The sequence below is a fragment of the Coloeus monedula genome, assembly GCF_965178545.1.
Source record: "Coloeus monedula genome assembly, chromosome: W".
NCBI classification, from domain to species: domain Eukaryota; kingdom Metazoa; phylum Chordata; class Aves; order Passeriformes; family Corvidae; genus Coloeus; species Coloeus monedula.
In genome coordinates, this window is record NC_138821.1 from 466,466 (window position 1) to 479,677 (window position 13,212).

A 13,212-nucleotide genomic window follows, 5' to 3' on the forward strand; every position below is an offset into this window, starting at 1 on the left:
CTTTGACTCTTTTCGGGGTGAGGGGAAATTGCAGAATGAAGATGACTTGAAAGAATGAGATGGATGGGAGTAACTGGAGCTCATCCTCCACGGGGGAGGAAAATGCAGCACAAATGATGATGTTAGCGATCCATCCGTCAGTCAGGGCTTTATTTCGAGGTCCATCATGGAAGGACTGGAGCAGGGCACCAGTGTGGGCTCTGCTGGTGCAGGAACCTGTGCACCCTTAATAACCCATTGCTCCCAGTGGCACAGCAGCTCCCCGCAGGTGCCGTGCCCTCCTGGGTGTCCCAGGGGTCCTGGGAAGCAGCAGACATCCACACCGAGCTGTGGTGAGCGGCTTAGAGCAGCCTGGGCTAGGGGAAGGTGTTCCTGCCCATGGCAGGGGGTGGCACTGGATGGCCTTTAAGACCCCTTCCAAATCAAACCATTCTGGGACTCCGTGGTTTCCCACACCTGGAAATCCTCCTCCACACCAGAGGCAAAGCCCCAGGGCATCACCGGGCCCAGGGGTGAGGCAAAACGTCCCTGCCTTTCCCCTGCTTTTTTCCATGAGAATTCCCTTCTGCCCTCCAGAGACAGGAGCGCATGTTCCGAACAGGCGCACTCCCGGCTGTGCCACGGACGGGTGTCCCATCACCACGTTCACTCTCCAGACTCGGAGCTCTGTGAGGCGGGGGCTGGGGCCGGGGGATTCCCTGTGGGGGCAAACACCCATTCCTAGGGGCAGGCCAGGAGCTCCTGTCACTGCTCCTGCGGCTCCTGCGGAAGGGAGGGATGAGCTCTCCCTGGCAGAGCAGTTATAAATTCCCAGCGTAGCAGGTTCCAGGCTGATTGCCTTTCCTGACGGAGTCGCTCTGTAAATGAGGCTTTTCACAGATGACAGATAGAGCTGCTCCTGCGGAGCATAAATCCTGGCAGCCCAAAGTGCCGCCACAGCCTGTTTAACAGCCCTGCTCCCACAGCCCCGAGCTCAGCTCTCGGGGATGACACAGCGCTCCGGTGGCAATTCCTCATCAATTAGCCCCGTCGGCACCGCTGGGCCCCCGCCGCCGCTCCGCTGAGCCGAGCACCGAGCCCGCTCCGGAAAGAACCTCCTCCGATGATGGGTTCTCTCCATCGCTGCGGGCTCAAAGGCCGTTGGCCCTTGTCTGCCAGCTTCTCCGGGACATCTTCCTCCCCCCCTGCCTCCCTCTCCTTGCAGGCTCTCCCATGTGCCATTTATCCCTGTTCCTGACCTCTGGAGCAGATGGCACTGCGGGGTCATGGAGCTGCCGGGGATGTCGGGGCTGAGCAATGAGTCTGTGCTGCGGGTCCCAACCAGGACACCCAGGGCAGGAGCACAGGGATGCCCCAGTGCAGGAACTGGCACAGGGATGCTCAGCACAGGGATGCCCTGGTGCAGGAACTGGCACAGGGATGCTCAGCACAGGGATGCCCCGGTGCAGGAACTGGCACAGGGATGCTCAGCACAGGGATGCCCCGGTGCAGGAACTGGCACAGGGATGCTCAGCACAGGGATGCCCCGGTGCAGGAACTGGCACAGGGATGCGCCGGTGCAGGAATGCTCTGTGCTGAGCCCTGTGCCAGACCTGCAGCAGGGAGCACCAGCAGCGCCAGGGAAGGACACAGGGCCCATCCACGGTGGTGTAAAGGTGTGTCACTTGCAGAGATGGACAGAGCCATGCTGATTTACACCCTGTGCCACTCAGGCTGGATCAGGAGGCAGCTCCCTGCAGCCTCTGCCCCTAACCACAAACTCCAGCCCAGCTGGAGCCCCTCGCACACTGATGCTGATCCAGTATGACACTGCTGAGGCATCCTGTGCAGGAATCCATTTTGCCAGCCACCCAGGGTACTTCCTGGAGAAACTCAAAGTTTCCAAAGGAAGACAAACATTTAGGAGATCCTGTCCCTTTTCCAAGGTGGCTGGTTCCCGCTGGCGAGCCATCGGCATTCCGGCCGAGGCGGGAGCCACAGCCCCGCGCTCATTACTCTGCTCCCAGATGAACAGTAAGTCTCTGGAACAGTACTTACAGCCTGTAATAATATTACTGCTCGCTCTGCTACATGGTCCCTCAGTCATTTTTTCAATTAAAAAAGGCCCAATGCTCTATTAACCTTTTGCCTGCTCCTCCATCCTTCATCTGCTGGCGGCCGGGATCGCAGCCGTGTGTTAAAGAAGGCATAGATTACTGTAAAGCAGCGCCGAGCCCTCTGTCATGGCCACGATGAAGTGTCATCTGTTCATTTAAAAATATGAGCCAGTTTATCAAATTCCCCACCTCTGAACCGCTGCTGGAATCTCTTTGTTACCCGGGCAGGAGGCAGGTGGAGCAAAGCCAGCCGGGATGCCGGGGCTGCGGAGCTGGGAGCCACGGCTGGCAGGGCTCCTGACATCCCTTCTGCCATGGACAGATGTGTTCTGCCCCCAAATCCTTCAGCACAACTGCTGGCAGCCCGAGTAAATACTATAAATAAATGCCTCTATTTCCATGGCCCCCGCACAGGGGTGGCAGGGAGCAGCTGCTGTTGCCGCCTCCCAGCCCTCCAGGCTGTCCCATGGCTGTGGCCTGTGTCCCACCCCACCTCACACCTCCGCGCCTGCAAAACTTCATTCTGCTCAGGTTCCAGGAGCTTTTCCTGGCAGGGTTCACATACAGACCCAGGGACGGTGCTGCCGCCCAAGGGTGCACCCAATGTCCCACTGCTACCAAACACACTGGGTTTCATTTCATTCCGATTTATTTCTGATTTGCTGCCTCTATTCCTCTCTCAAGGCACTGGCTGTAGCTACAGGGACTTGTTAGACAAGAGCCCAGATGCTCCAGTTTGATTTCCAGGATCCACAAATAACAGTGTACAACACATTATTTGCTAGAAATTACCTGAAGCTCAGCCCTTCAGAGCTCACTGTGCTGTGCAGAAAAGAGACCCTGTTACAATCAATATCCTTTCCACGGTCTCTGCCTGTCCACTGGCCATTATTTCACTGGGTTTCTTTTGCCTACAGTCCCAGCTGCATCAATATAAGAGCTCCGTGTGGTTTGGAGGTGGGTTTTGAGCTCTAACCCTCTCCCTGGCAAGCTTACAAGTCCTGGAAAAAGATGATATCCATAAAAACTGCTTCAGAAAGGTCCAGCAAAAATGCCCGTCTCTGTCCCAGCAGTGGAGAGAGCAAAAGAACAGAGAATTTGCGGCATCACCTCCAGTCTGGGCAGTGTCCGCATACACCCCGTTCCCAAGGTTGTGTGAAATGGCTTGGGTTAGCTGGGAGCCAAAGCAGTCAGGGAAAACAGGGACATAGCTCCTTAGGAATACTGCCATCAAGCTTTATCCTACAGTGCCACACTGAATCCACAGATTGCTCGTTTACCAAAGGCCTTGGAATCTCACTCATTAATCCTACTCGTGCCAAAGAGCTTGTGCCTGGGTCAGTGGGGAAGGGCTTCCACAGCTCTCCCCTGGCTCCAGTTTGGGGACTCTCCCCTTATGAAGCAACCTCCATAAGGAAGGTTAAAGGCACTTTGTTATTCCATCATTTTTCCCACAGAAGTTCCCATATCCTGTAATCAGGGCATTTTCCCCTTTTTCCTTGATGAGCTAAACACATCAGGCTCTTTCAGCCGTGCAGTGTCTTTTTGGCCGCAGGCAATTTTTATGGCTATTTTCTGTTCTCCCCCCAGTTTCCAGCATCCTTTTGAGCCCTGAGTACCACAACAGGCTGGAGCACCGCAATATCTGGCTACAAGTGCTCCATGCTGAGGCAGGAGCAGCTCCCCTCCGCCTCACCTGCACTTACCCAGGGCTTCCATTAGCCCATTTTCCCACAGCAGCTTTTTGGGTATCATGTTCCATTATTTATTTGAGGATAAACACCTAAAAGCTGGATGCTATTCAGAGCTGTTGCTCCCGGAGCGGTCTCCTCTGCGTTTCCCTCCCAGGACATCGCACGTGACCCTGGATCTCCAGCTGCAGGTTTTACTGGTGCCCTCCCAGCTCCTCCACTCTCCCCCTGCTCCTCCTCTTGCTGGTCCTGCTGGTCCTTGCACCCCTGGAAGTGTTCGGGATGGGGCTTGGAGCAACCTGTTCTAGTGGAAGGTGTCCCTGCCCATGGCAGGGGTGGGCCTGGATTGTCTTTAAGGTCCCTCCCAACCCAAACCAGCCCCCTCCCAGCCCTGGGATGCTCGGCTCCTATCCCAGGTTGTGTCCCATCTCCCTCGCAATCTCCCTCTGCCCGAGAGCTTATGTGGATTAGCAGGTCCCTTTGTATTATCCATAAAGCTCGCTGATCCCCAAACGACGGCTGTAATGGGATTGTGCCCACCTTTTCCAGGCTGGATGTACCTCCTGTCCCTGGGACAGGCTGGCAGAGCTGCTCTGTGTGCCCGTGGCCTCTCCGCTCTCCCCAGCCGTGCTGATCTCCCTCCTTCTCCTTCTTGCCCCCCAGATTTATTATTCTACAGTGATTGTGTTGAATTGCATTTGAAATCAATTAGCACAGGTACTCAGAGATGAATGTTCATGCTCTGAAAAAAGGTGATGAAAACATACCATTTAAATAGAAATCAATTTCCCTTTCATGTATTTCTTCCTAGCTGCTGCCCGAAATTAATAGTTTTTAGATATTTGTGCTCGGAGAGGAGAGGCTCCCCTCGTAAAGCACTTCCCTCTCCTCCTCCTCCTCCCGGCTCCCGGGCTCTCCCACGCCGCTTCCCTCTCCGGCTGTTTGCCTGGCAGAAACAGCTCGGCGAGGAGCGGCTGGAGCTGCCTCCTCCCTCCTCATCTTCTCGGTCCATCATTAGGCACTTCTCCACGGGAAACTCTTTAACGGGGGCTCTGACAAGCAGCGGGCCGCAGCACAGGGACCCCAGGCAGTGCCGGATCTCCATCGCAAGCCCCGCGTGCCAATTACCCTCGCAGGGACATCAAGCAGGGATTAAGGGATCGTCCCTCCGGAGCCCGGGCAGCGCCGTCCTCCTCCGGCATTCCCGAGCAGGGGGGAGCCCCCAGACCTGCAGCAGCCCCAGGCACCCCTAAACGGGGTGGGTTCCCACCTTGGGTCAGCTCTGGTGCCACTCGGGCTTCAAGTTTGGGAAAAGCCAGGAAAAGTGTCCAGAAAAAAAAGCACCTCTTTGTTCAGGGCAGCTCTGGGTGTGGAGCCTGGGGACACGGCTGAGCTGAGGGGGCTCCTGCCAGTGCAGCCTGGGCTTGGTGGCCCCACACACCCTTGCCCTTCCAGTTACTCTGGTAAGATGCCCCTGGAACTCTGTCCTGCTAAAATGCTGTGACTTTCCCGAAGCCCAAACAGTGCACAAGCCAGGTAAAAAGAATTAAAAGTGGCAATTTTTTTGCTAAACTTTCCTGGACAATTGTGACCAAAGAATCCTTGTCTCATGCTTCATGCATCCCGTGAAGAAGGAATTTCCCTGGGCTAAAGCAGCTCTCAGCAGTCAGGGGATGGCCTTTGATAGGGTGCCCTAAAACTGACCTGTCCCCTCATCTCTGGCTCTTAATGCCAAGGGTCTTCCCAACCTGCTTGTCCACAGGGACCAGCACTTTAATGCCATAATCATTTCATTTATTATCTTCTTTAGGCTACAAAATCTAATCCCCAAATTTAGGCAAGCATCTGTCCTCCTCATTTCCCACAAGGCACCAAATTATCGCTCAGCCCCTCTGCTATGCCCTGATCCCTTCGATCTGGTTTTCTATCAGTGTTATTATTAATCTCCTCCAATCATTTTTCCTCACCATCTGTTTTCCAGCGGGACTCCTGTGCTTAGGGGAAGACCCTGAACCCTTGGACTCCCTGGCTCTAATCCTGGCCTTGCCAGTGAGGCCGTGGCGATCCCAAACAAGCCTCTCCCTTGACCTCCTTGTCTCCCAGATGGAGCCGGTGTGGAAGTAGGACAGCAGGGAAACTGAGATGCTGCGCTGCTGCTGGGCTCTCACGGGGAAATGAAGAGCAAGGGCGAATTAGGTTAATATTTTTAGGACATGAAGGGAGTTTTCCTAATGGTGAAGGTGGTGAAGTGTCCTGGAGAGGCTGTGGGACCCCAGGCTGGAGGTCTGGGCCTGCCGTGGGAGTGGGGCTGGCCCAGGTGCTCAGGAGCAAGTCCTGTGCTGGGATTATTCTCCATGGGATGATGCATCTCCAGCTCAGAGCTCTGCCCTGCTCCTTCCATTCTCACCATGGATGAGCTGGAGCACAGATGTTTCCCATCCTCTCAGGATCCCCTGGACCCACAGATTGTGCCCCACCACCACCCTCAGGGCAGCAGCAGCAGCAGCAGCAGCAGCAGCAGCAGCAGCCAGTCACTGTGTCGGGACAGAGGCACATTCCCTGATGCCTGAACTGGGCTGTGCCCATGTGCTTGGGCAGAGATGCCCCAGGGTCCCTCTCCCCTGTGTCAGGACCTCCATACAGACTCTGGGAGCAGCTCAGGAGCACTAAAGGCACAGGGACACCCTGCAGTCAATGCCCTCATTTGCATGTTTCATTTTTAGACATTTTTTAACTATGCCTATGATTTCTCTAAGAGAAACCAGGTTTTCAGCTCAGCCCCTGCTTGCACAGGCCAGGAATAAAAACGGTTCACATCTTCTATGTTTCTGGTCTCCAGGTATTGATCGCCGTCTCCATTTTCCCCACTCTCACCTTGATTCCTGCCACTGCCTATTTTTGGTTTACGCTTCCTGCCAGCAGATCCTTCTGGAGCTTTTCTCAGGCTCCTGCTTTGCCTCCCACCGGCACTGCAGCATGATCAGCCCTCCCCAGGCCCTCCTGGCTGGGTCCCACGCGGCCCCAGCCCTGCTCCTGCACTGTGCCCATGGAGGGGCTTTAGGAGGTTGGGCTCGGGTTTGTAATTACAGGACATGTTCATATTTTAATCCAGAGATTTAATTCACCTCCTAACTAACCCCTCTGTGTTGCTAGGATCTGTATCCCCCTTTTATTTTTAGATCTAGATATTTGCTAAAAGTATAGATTTTCGCCTTTCTCTCAGACTGGCAATCACTCTTGTGTGGGTAGGACTGCAAAGCTGAGTTATCAAACCTTTACATACCCAGGACACCACGCTGAAGGCTTATTTGGGGTTCTGTTTGCTTACAGGGTGTAAATAGAGTCTGCGGTGCCCAAATCCCTGTCCTCCACACCACCCATTTGTTTTGCTGTGCCTGTGATCTCTTTGATTCCCTAATTTCTCCCTCCCTGTGTTATTTGTTACCCGCTCCAGCCGAGCGCAGGCTGGCAGGCTCAGAAATCAATTCAGCGCTGGAGTTTCAGTCTCAGAAGAGCTGTGTGGGGACGGCTGCCACCTTCCTGGGATGGCCGGTGACAGAAGATAAATCGCAGTGGATTTTTTGCCAACGTGCCATATTTCAAACTCATAATCAGTCCAGCATCACCCTCGGCTTCCTTCAGCATCTCCTTCCCACTGTGGGTGATTTATGGCCCCGGGTACCAACACCAATCGTACATTTCTAATCCTCTCTTGTATAATTTCTCTTTGCTGCATTTCCTTAATTACCCTCTTTCTGACCTTCCTTTTCCTTCCCTACCCCTGCTTCCAGCTTGCTCCTGGGCTTCCTTGCCCTTGCCTGACTCCTTTTAATTTATGGTGTGAAGGTGGTTTATGAACCCCCTCAGCGCTGGTGACACTGGGGTTTTGGGGTGGCATGTTCCTGAGGCTGGAGCAGAGGTGGGAGCAGCCCCCTGCCAGGCTGGATTCGGGCACACTGCTTGGAAAAGCTCCACAGCAAAGGACATGGACAACCTCTCATTTGGGCTGTTGAAACCACTCCAGCATCCCTTCCCTGTGTGTAAAGGACTCCTGGTCCCAGCACTGGGATTTGTCACCTCTGCTGTCAGTAATTCCAAACAATGAAAGCCTTGGAGACATCCTGGTTGTCCCCTGTGCAGAGCATCTGGGACAAAGCACCCACCTGGTCCCAGTGCTGCAGGGACAGATCCATGGCCAGGTGTCCGCTCTGGGATCCTGGAACAAGGAGGGCGTAGAAAAATTGTGGAATCTCTAAAGGCTGGAAAAACCCTCCAAGTTAATTGAGACCAATGTTCCCCCAGCACTGACAAGGCCACCACTAACCCCTGTCCCCAAGTGCCACATCCACATGGCTTTAAAACCCTCCAGGGATGGGGACTCTGCTCTGGGCAGTCCTTGCTGGGTTGGGGCCTGAGGGCAGAGGGAAAGCACAACAGTTAACTTTAAGGAATCACTGGAACATCTTCATAATTAATAAATGGGAGATGTTACTGCAGCTAATCAATAAAGTTGTTAGAGGGAATTGATCGCAGGGGGAACTCTTTTTGTGGGTACAATTTTTCACCTCTGCAGAACAAAGGGCTCCCCGGGGTGCTCTCATTGTGATCGGCCCTGGGAGCCTGACCCAAACAGCCAACGAGGGACAGACAATTAATTAATTAATTAATTAATACACTCTGAGAGAGCGACATCCCTGAGAGCCACTGGAGGGGCCAGAGCCCGGTGGCCGTGCATGTGTCCCTCCTGGGGTGACCCGGGACATGCCTGGTCTGTGCACAGCCTGCGCCACCACCGAGCACAGCAGTGCCCCTGGAATGCTCATGCCAGGATGTTTTCCCAGCGGGAGCCCTGCTCCCTCTTGGCTGGGTCAGCTTTTTCTTGACAAACCCCACTGCCTGGGCAGGAAACATCCCTCTAGCATGGAGTTTATAGGGTGATAATTAGCACCAAAAAACCCTGGGACTGAGGTTGACATTAAAGGATTTGCCTTGGGAGATGAAATTTCAAGAGCTTGTTTCGGGTTTTTTACTTGTTTGGGGTTTTTTAAGTGGTTTGTTTTCCACTTGGAAAAGCTGTTTGGCTCCTGACTTGTTTGGCTCCCAAACAAGTCAATTCCAACTCAGCGTTCCAGGCCTCAGTCCGTGCTGGCTGAGGGCAGAAGCTCCATGGCACAGACACAAACCAGCTCCTGTTCACACAGGCACCTCCATCCTCACACACCAGCGCAGGGCCGAGCCTGGGACAGGCACGGACAGCCCGGGAATGCCCCGGGGACAGAGCAGGGACACGAACACCGGCGAGCCCAGGGAGGCGGTGGCTGCCCCACGGCCGGGGGATGTGAAATGAGGCCGTTCCTCTGCTTCCCCTTTCTGCCTCCCTCTTCCAGTGAAGGGAGCACACCCGGGCCGTGCAGGCAGGCCTTGGCACAACGTCCCGCTCCCAGTGGGGCTCCCTTGTTCCCCTGCACGCTCTGGGTGCCCGGGGGCGAGATAATCCAATGCACAAAGATTTCTCCCGGTTGGGCCAATTTGCAGATCACGGATCCCAGGCGGCTTTGCGCTCCTCAGAGCCCACCCAGTGGGCAGGGACACCTTCCACAGCCCGCGTAGCTCCAATCTGACCTCTAACACTTCAGTGACAAGTGCCCTTCCATAGGGCATTGATTGAATCGAGCTGATTATTCTTGGCAACAACTGTTTGATCTGCCCCAGGTAGTTGATCCCAAACCACGGGGTGAACCAGACACAAACCAAGATGTCCCTGGAGCAGCAGCCGGGCTGCCCGGGCAGCGAGCGCAGCCAGTTATTGCTTGTAATTAACTCCAGCAAGCAAATCTCCTCTAAATCAATCACAGCTTGGCTAATAAATAAATCTTGGCTCAATCACTACCTGCAGAATGTGTGGAGAAGGGTGAGTGTCTCTGATTTGCCAGTTCCTTGTGCTGAACTGGGGAATCACGGATCGACGGCAGGAGGGACACCGGGATCCAAATGTGATGCATTATTTAAAACTTCAAGGATAATAAAATTCTGGAGGAGCCTGGCCCATTAGCTCAGCGTCCCCATTGACATTTCTCCCACTGTATTAGGCGCTGTGTTAATGATTTTATATTCCCTGCTGACTCCCCACTCATTTTTCTTTGTCTTTTTGTCATTTTAATGGGGCAGTGGGACATGTTCCACAGTGACATTCTAGCGGCTGGAGCCTCCGTGGCCCCTCAGAGGAGAGCACCCACCCCTGGTTTGACTCAGCTCCTCGGGACCCCTCAGGTCCCACCTCAGCATCACACGTGCCTTTGCTAATTCCAGGGCCATGTACCTTAATCTAATGACTGATTCCAGGAGTCTGTCACTCTGTAATGGGCTGTGCCCCCCCCGAATGGGCCAGGGAGGTTGTGCTGGGTCTGGTGCTGAGATGCAGAACAGGGAGGATCCTGTGGGGTCTCCGATGAGAGGGAAGCTGGCTAGAATTCCCTCATTAGCTCATTAATTCACTAATTGTGGGGTATTTGTAAAACTCAGAAAATTTCCTGGAAATGGAGGAAAAGGAGGGAGCAGCCCAGCCAGGAGCAGCAAGGTCCCACGACTCCATGGGAGGTGGCACCTGGTACCCAAACCCATGGATCTGCTCCTATCTTCACTGTCACTGACATGTGGAGGTGTTTCCTCAGGGGAAAGGAGCTGTGTGAACACGGCACGTGGTGAGAAACCCAGTGCAGCAATAGGAGAGAGCTCCTGGCTGAGCTGGGAATGCTGGAGGAATGCTGGCAGGGTCAAGTCCTTTGCGAGGGGATGGCGCTGCCGAGGTCTGAGCCCCCAAAGCAGCCGGGATTTCAGCAGAACAAGGTGCTAAAGCACGTCCATCACACGGAGCAGCAGGGATGCTCCCGGGCAGGGATGAGGGCAGTGCCACGTGGGTCTGCCTTTGGCTGCCATCCGCCGAATCACCCTGGCTGGGCAGCCCTGGGGCCACGTCCTGAGCGAGGGGTGCTCCCGGAGGGACACATCCCTACTTTTTCCCAGCCAGGGAATGCCATGGCTCGGGTGGCACAGGGTGGGAGAGCAGAGGAGGGGGCAGGAGCCGTTGGAAGGGACTGTGTCCCCTTCAAACAATGCAGCCTTGACTCATATATTTTTCATCCCAGTTGAGGGTACAGTGTCAGCCGATGACCTTTGTCACACCCCAGTGCTTTCTGGGATGGAAATTAGGGCCTTTTTTCCCCCCCATCTGGACAGATAAGACGGACTCTGACTCGCCCGTCTCGGAAGCCGATATTTATTGTGAGCCCACCGCTCCTCTCAGCAGGTGGACAAAGATAATACTGTCATTATGTGCTCAGAAAATGCTTTGTAAAATTTGGTAAAGTCCGCGAGATAACATCTGCCTCGAGGACCGCTCCGCTGTAAACAGGGCTTGGAAAAATAGCACCCACTGCTTCTCCCCGGGAATATCGATTTTTGGTGTTGGAAAGGGTCAAATTCAAATCGGCGGCACAAAGAGCGGCTGCAGCTCCTGCTTTTCACAAAGAACAAAGTGCTGCGGCGGCAGGAGCAGCAGAGGGCCGGGACCGGGGCCAGGGGCCGGCGCCTTTCCCACGGGAGCGGGCAGCTGCTGCCCGCGGGGACCGTCCTGCCCGAGCGTCCTGCCGGGAGCCGCGGGCAGCCCGGGCTCGGCGGGGCTGCGGAGGGGCTCAGCCCCCGCGGAACGCCGGAGCCACACCTGAGCCTCCGGCCGGACAGAGAACGCCTTGCAGGGGCCGCATCCCGCTGCCGAGCTGGGATGGGCGGGACGGGATGTGGAGGAAGATCTACCCTGGCTGCTCCCGCGTCCCACCTGCCAGCTGGTGACAGCGACATTTCGCTGCCTGGCGCCGGGGAGCGAAGGGCTTTCCCTGTCTTCCCAGGTCAGACGAGCGAGGAGTGTCGGCATCAGAGATTCTGGCTCAAAAGCCGGGAGAGAAACACTGGAGGACACCTCAGAGCGCTGTGGCGTGTCCCAGGTGTGTCCCACCCTCTGGCTCCTGGACTGGGCACCTGTGCTGTGCCCCAGCATCTCCCCAGCAGGGAACAGTTATCCCGGCCACCACCCCAGGCACGCTTTGGGCACCCAGGTGCAAATCCCAAATCCCTGCTTGCTGGGTGTCAACCAAGCGCCTGCATTGCAGCACCACCCCTCAGCAAAGGGTCCTGGAGCACTGACAGCATCGTGTCAGCTGTGGAAATTCACCATCCAAGTTCTTGTCCCACAGGAATGCCTTGGACATGGTTCCCGGTCTAACGGGAAGCAAAAGCCTCGGCAGCAGAAAAGAAAATGCAGGAGTGGCACAGGCGACGGCTGCTGTTTAAAGGAAAGGATTTTACCCAAAGAGCACGTGGCAGCTCCAAATCCCCTTCATCCACACGGCATTATTTATTCATATTCCCATTGTACAGACTGGGGGCTCGGACAAGACACAATCGATCGCTCCCGCTCAGAGAGCACAAAAAAGGGAACCTGTGATGTGGGGCCGGGCTGGGAAGGGAGGGGAAAACGGCAGCGGGATCTTGCAAGGCAGGCCCTGAAAGGGGGATGTGGGCATCCAGGGAGGAACATCCCGCTGGGCAGGGCAGGGCAGGGCAGGGCATCCCCCATGGCATCGCCGGCATGTGGGACAGCAGGGGAAGTGCCACGAGAGTGGCATCATGGCAGCCTCCCGGGAGCCCTCAGAGGCCGGGATATGCCACTGCCCTGGAGTGTCCCACCAGCCCCTCCACCCCCCTCAGCTCCAGAGGGCACAAGCAAAGGAGAAAAGGAGGTTCACGAGGGACCTTCTGTCTCTCCAAAACTCCTTGACAGGAGGGTGGAGCCTGGCGGGCGTCGGGCTCTGCTCCCAGGGAACAGGGACGGGATGAGAGCTGGAGCAGCATGTGCTGCTCCCCAAGGCAAGGACATGTCTTTGGATCATTTGGGCCTCCCCTCCCGGTGGGAAGCAGGCTGGTCCCGTGGCTCCCGCCCTGCCCGGAGGATGGGGAGATGATGCTCCTGTGATTACACATGGGAGGGAGCTGGCATCTTGTAAGGAAAAAATAAATGTGTTTCCCACTCAATTAAATGTAACTGAAGGCTTTGGAAAAGCCAGTGGGCTTCATTTATGGCTTTGGGATGACAGGAGGGCAAGGCTGTGATAACCAAATCGTGCTGGGAGCCCGTTTCGGGGAGAGCTGTTTGTTCAGCACATCAACTGCTTTTGTCGTGAGAGCAATTAACACACAGCACTCAAACCCCACATTTTCCAGAGCGCATTTTCCAGGGATGCAGGTGAGTGGATGCAGCAGAGGCACAAGGAAGGCAGGGTGACACTGAGGACATGCCGGGGTGTGCTCCATCCTGAGGGGATCTTGCACCTTTGGGACACCTGCACACAGGAACGTGTGACAGGGATGAC